General features: G+C 42.6%; 1 protein-coding gene across 3 annotated transcripts in view; it reads right to left on the reverse strand.

Moving 5' to 3' along the window:
- Positions 1–389, reverse strand: part of LOC139745970 (ATP-dependent RNA helicase DDX42) — a 37937-nt gene extending 37548 nt beyond the window's left edge. The window contains exon 1 of one of the 3 annotated variants that reach the window (XM_071656709.1): positions 288–389. The gene's annotated coding sequence lies outside the window, so the exon portion shown is untranslated. Of the gene's footprint in view, positions 1–103 lie in introns of all 3 variants that reach the window. The other 2 variants (XM_071656710.1, XM_071656711.1) reach the window with 2 other exon arrangements.
- Positions 390–6162: the final 5773 nt, after the last annotated feature.

Consider the following 6162-nt stretch of genomic DNA (forward strand, 5'->3'; position numbering starts at 1 on the left):
TGTTTGATCACATGGTTTTCTTTTTGATGTGAGTAAAGTGAGAGTATATCAGTGACCTCCTAATTTCCTTATCATTAACAGGAAGTAATCTAAGTAGATCTACCTTAAATAGGATCCTCGTGTTACTGTACACTCGCTTGACATCGCCTTATGCCCAAGTTGAGTCACTGGCAACTTGACGCGGGTTGCATGGTGACAGAAAACTTCAGGTGCCTTACTAACCGATATATACAACTTACCCACTCACTCTAAACTGTTTAAGGTGTTATTTTGCCACGAAGGAATACCTGGTTTGGTGATAATGCCCTTGCAACAGATCTTCACCTCAGACTCAGCACAATCAATGGTTGTTTACAAATGTTCCGCTATTATAAACAATGCCGATCTTCTGCCGAAAAAGATAATAATCCCGACATAAAAAAATAAATCAAATATACTTTTTTCATGGATTTATTAAATTAAATTAGCACAATATACGATTTATCTTATATGAAGAAGAATGTGTCGTAGAAAAACTAATATAAAGCTAGATGTATATGGATAGCGTCCGACCCCTTGCAGTGCGCACTTCTTTTAAAACGATCTTGGCTACCAGAGGCGTCGCGTGCAGAGGGGGAAGAAGGGACAAGTTGGGGACTGACGTGAGTGTCAGCGTAATAGAACTGCCAACATTCTCAACTTTGTGGTCTATGGCTATGAATCCAAAACTGATTCAAAAGACATATTGTTTACAAGTGCGACATACTGCCACAGACTTCATCTGTCGCAGATCACGAATAAGGAAAGACGTTCCCTACCAATAAAACTACCTCTCTGCATTGTGCATCTAAGTAATCACACTAGTTTCGTACCTAAAAGTTCAATACAATTTCATTTTTCACAGCCAAACTCCAACTTAAGGTACGAGGGTACCCTACCTACCTCCAATCGTAGTCTCAGTAACCAAGTTGTTCTCAAACCAAATTTCCGAAACTTATACTCGGACTGAATTACCAACTTACGAGATGCATTCTTTCGAGAATAAGAAAGTTTTTCAACAGTGAATCACATATTCTTTTACCTATAACGTTGAACTAAACTTTTGGAGCCGAATATTTGACAAGGATTCATTTCAGTTCATTTGTACTTTCGGGGGAAGGCGTCTTGCCTTTGCAATGGCACCTCCCTTTTTCTGTTGGTGTACCATATTTACTGCACTCTGGTATGTTATTTATAGTTGTTTAGAGTATTAAGATTATGCTGTTTTCGTTTTTCTTCGTCTTCTATTTCTTATTTTCCAAAAAGATTATCGTATTTTGTTATTCTGCATACGGTTGTAATTCTGGGTCCTTGTGTACAAAGAATTTAAATTTCAAAACAGCTTGACAGACATTCATTTACATATCAAACTTGATCGCTGTTTCCCGCGTCAGCAAGGTAGCACCAGGAAACAGACGAAGAATGGTCCATCTACTCATATACACATATATATTTAGAAAGAATCACAATTTAGCGCGTGGACTCATAGGAACACACATACACACACACACACACACACACATATATATATATTTTTCTTTTCTTTCAAACTATTCGCCATTTCCCGCGTTAGCGAGATAGCGTTAAGAACAGAGGACTGGGCCTTTGAGGGAATATCCTCACCTGGCCCCCTTCTCCGTCCCTTCTTTAGGAAAATAATAAAAAAAAAACGAGAGGGGAGGATTTCCAGCCCCCCGCTCCCTCCCCTTTAGTCGCCCTCTACTACACGCAGGGAATACGTGGGAAGCATTCTTTCTCCGCTATCCCCAGGGGATATATATATATATATATATATATATATATATATATATATATATATATATATATATATATATGTTCCTATGAGCATGCCCTTATCAGTCCACAAACACGACACTGCGGTTCAACCATCTGGAGCCAATGAATTTCCTCGTCCCGCGTCGATCCCACGGTTATGGTAAAGTTTAGTAGGTCGGCGATGCCTAATGAATTATCGTACATAACGCACGAGTATTACTGTACGAGACAAGGGGCGGGGCACTTGGGCCGGATTTTCACACGCGTACCCGACATCAGACATTTCATAATACTCGTCATAAACACAAGACCGAATTTTAGAAAGGTATAACACAGACTATGTTTCCTTGATTCTATAATCGCATGCTAAAGATCGTATGGACGGCTTCTGCGTACGAAAAATGCAGAAAAAGACGAACTAGGTACGTGCACTCCACTGCATAAATATATGGAACAAACGTATTTGTATGACACGGATGTGACGGCGCTGTGTGGATCAAGCGGTGACCTCGTCGAAATGTCTGAGACTTAAGTCTGGAACACACAGTTATCAGAGCAACAAGTCTGGAACACACCAGCATCTAATCAAGGGGGCAGGTCTGGAACACATTAGAGTCAAAGGCAGGCCTGGAACATATTAGGATCATGGCATCAGGTCTGGAACACACCAGGATCAAGGCAGCAGATCTGAAACAGACCAGGTTCAACAAGTAGGTCTGGAACACTAACATCAAAGGGGCAGGTCTGGAACACACCAGGATCAAGGCAGCAGATCTGAAACAGACCAGGATCAACAAGTAGGTCTGGAACACTAACATCAAAGGGGCAGGTCTGGAACACACCAGGATCAAGGCAGCAGATCTGAAACAGACCAGGATCAACAAGTAGGTCTGGAACACTAACATCAAAGGGGCAGGTCTGGAACACACCAGGATCAAGGCAGCAGATCTGAAACAGACCAGGATCAACAAGTAGGTCTGGAACACTAACATCAAAGGGTCAGGTCTGGAACACACCAGGATAAGGGAGGTCGGTGTAGAACACGCAGGATCAAGGGCCAGGTCTGGAACACTAAGATCAAAGGGTCAGGTATGGAATACACCAGGATCAAAGAGGTAGGTTTGGAACACATCAGGATTAAGAGGGTAGTTCTGGAACACTCCAGGATCAAGAGTGTAGGACTGGAACGCACCAGGATCAAGGCAAAAGCTCTAGGATATACAAGAACAAAGAGGGCTAGTCTGGAACATACAAAGATTAAAGAGGCAGGTCTGGAACTTACCAGGATCGAGGGAAAGGTGGCGTTTCAGAAACTGAAAATCAACACAGGAAGTTATAACTATACAGAACAACAAAAAAGTAAGGCTAGGGCATATCACATTTTGTGCCGCATATCTTCTTAACGCAAATGTAAACATTAACACAAACATGGATACCACTGAGCGTCCACTCGGCTGTGGTACCATCATTTACACCACTGTCTTTCTGCAAAAGGTCATAACTGCGCCAAACCCACCGTACTGGGCGAGTGCCACACCTCACTTTCCATGGGTTATGGCTCTTCTTAGTAACATCCTTCCAAAACCTTAAGAAGGCTGGTGTATTTGTATAGCTGTGGCTGACAAAAGAAAACCTTTCTATCTGCACCAATGGTCAAAGTCACTGACACTAACACCCTGACGGGGAGGGGAGCCGTAAGAGTACTTCCTCAAAATTTCATGGCTACTTTATAAACACTGATGTAGAATTGATGATTTATAAACCGAGTTCTCATCTCCCGAAAAGAATTGAAAGTCAGGCAAGCAATACTGACTGTATCCCTGGCCAGACTATGAATTCTGTTATCAAAGTATGGACATATATCTTGCTGGTATGTAAACACTGCTGGCAAAATGCCTTGGTAAATACGTGTGAGTAGGCTGTTCTCTCTACTGTCTTAAGCCCTTGGTCACTGTTCTTATTCTAAAAGTAAAGAATTCTCTTAGGAGACCTGGGTAAAGTTATGTACTGAGCAGTGCATTCTTAGGAAATTTGATGAACGTTCCTGGCTAAGCTGTAAACACAGGTGTAAAACTACCGTACTATCGTTCTTAGCGAAGCTGTTACTTAACATTGCGGTTCAAACTCTTCAGTAACGTTCCTTGCTAGTATGATTACTAGTGCTGTTAAATACGACAGAGCGCCCATTCCTGAACTATATACACTAATTTTAGAACACAGCATTATCGTCCCTTACCAGACTGTTTCAACAGTGCCCTCAAATATCACATAACGATCCTACACGCTTTTACAATACCGAGATATCGGTCCTGCCAGGGGCATTGATAACAGTGTCGTCAGTGGATGCCGTCAATAATCTCTGGCTAATATGCAGGTCCCTGTGAGAGGGATGTACATAAGGAAACAAAAAGTAGGACTCAGGGTCCAGCGTGGTGATTAGGCCCCTACATAAACGATAATGTCTCAATTCCTTCGGGTATAAATACTGCTATCAGAATACTTCAATGAATAAATCACCAAGATCCCACTAACGTCCGGTGAAATGTGGCCTTCACTGCAATCCATCACAGCGTTGGAGACGAGTAAAATGAGTGTGGGAAAACGATCCTAATGGCCGCTCGTCTGCCATGACCCTGATCCCGCTAATGTATAGCAAAAAAAGTCGCTCAGTCGCTACGCTCCATGAGCGTCAACATAGTGACTTTCGCGGCCTTGTTCATTCTACGGAGTGACCCATGGAATCCTCTTTCTCTCTTTTTGCGTGATTCCGTACCGTTTGTTGAGATTATTCTTTTGGCACAGATTTTAAATCTATATTCATAATCTTCAAGAAAATTACTCTCTTGACACAATTACCTCCAGTAATAGCTTAACAGAATTCTCTCTTTTGTCATGATTAAGCTTGGATTATAAAAGAAGAGTAATTCTTACATATTTCTAGACTTTTCTCATACAAGATATCATTTTATGCGTAACCTACCATCACACGTTCCAGATTTCACAATAAACTCACAAACAAACCAATAAAACTCAGGTGTTGTATCTTTTGAGGGAAATTACTTATAGATGACAATGATGATAGGACATGAAATGTTCGGGTCCTCACACTACTGGAAGAAGAGATATGATTCGGTACCTGACGGTGCCATATCATATTTATTTGTGTTTATCCTCTGTTGCTTTACCTGCAATGTAATGTGAACAGTCCATTCACGGAGGATGAAATGCAATGGCCAAAAATAGTGTACAACGCAACAATAGCTGACACTACGTATGGGCGAGTTTCACGCACTGTTTACAGTAAGGCAAATAAAACTTTGAGTTAGAATAATACTAATTCCTAAGACCTTGGGAGCTACAGCACGGTACACAACCCTATCTAAACCCTAGCAAGAAAGCCCATAACACCTCCACTCAAACTTTGCACACTCCTTCGCGCCCTCACCCAAGCGTTGCAGACCATGAGTCAGCACGATCCCGCCAGAGGTCGGGTCCGCATGGATTCGAAGCCTGGGCACAGCGGTCGACCGACACCCAGCGCTCGAACTGAGGGGAGGTGGCATCCATCCTCCTTGTTAACTTAAAAGCAAATTATCATCCGCCTTGTTGTCTAGATAAGGGGATGGCATACCCTTTAACCCAGGATGCAAGGACCTCTTTTTCAAATTAAGATAAGTTTCATGTGGAATTGTTTCCTGATAGAAAACTAGTTTAGAATCAATAGCAGGACACTATTTCAAGCTCTAAAGTGGACTTTATGCGAGTAGGCAGAGAAGAAGGTGAGCGGTTGCAGGTAAGTCCGCGTGGAGGGTGTGTGATGTCAACATGGCTGTTTGATCTTGTTTGTGGATAGAGTGATGAGTGAGGTGAATGTGAGGTTTTGGAGAGAGAATCGGGTATACAGTCTGGTAGAGGTAATGGGTCATGGGAGGTGAGTCAGTTGCCCTTTGTAAGAGACATGATAACGGTGGCACACACAAGTGAGAAACTGCAGAAGTTGGTTTGTGAGTCTGGGAGAGTGTGTGAAAAGAGAAAGTTGTTCGTTAATGGGAATAAATGTAAGGTAATGAGGTTCAGAAGTGAGAGAGAGAGAGAGAGAGAGAGAGAGAGAGAGAGAGAGAGAGAGAGAGAGAGAGAGAGAGAGAGAGAGAGAGAGAGAGAGAGAGAGAGTTTAATTCTAGTATGAGTTTGAATTAAGGCAACCTGAAGGAGCTGGGGTTATTTGATACACTTGGGAGTGGATGTGATAGCGGATGGAAGAACAGGAGCTGAGGTGAACGGTAGGGCGGGTGAGGGAGGTGGGAAGTATGATCCTGGGGTACGTTGGGGAGTGTGCGGAGGGAGAGGTCACTGTCTGTGAGGGCAAAG

Source organism: Panulirus ornatus, chromosome 63 (assembly GCF_036320965.1).
Source record: "Panulirus ornatus isolate Po-2019 chromosome 63, ASM3632096v1, whole genome shotgun sequence".
Taxonomy (NCBI): domain Eukaryota; kingdom Metazoa; phylum Arthropoda; class Malacostraca; order Decapoda; family Palinuridae; genus Panulirus; species Panulirus ornatus.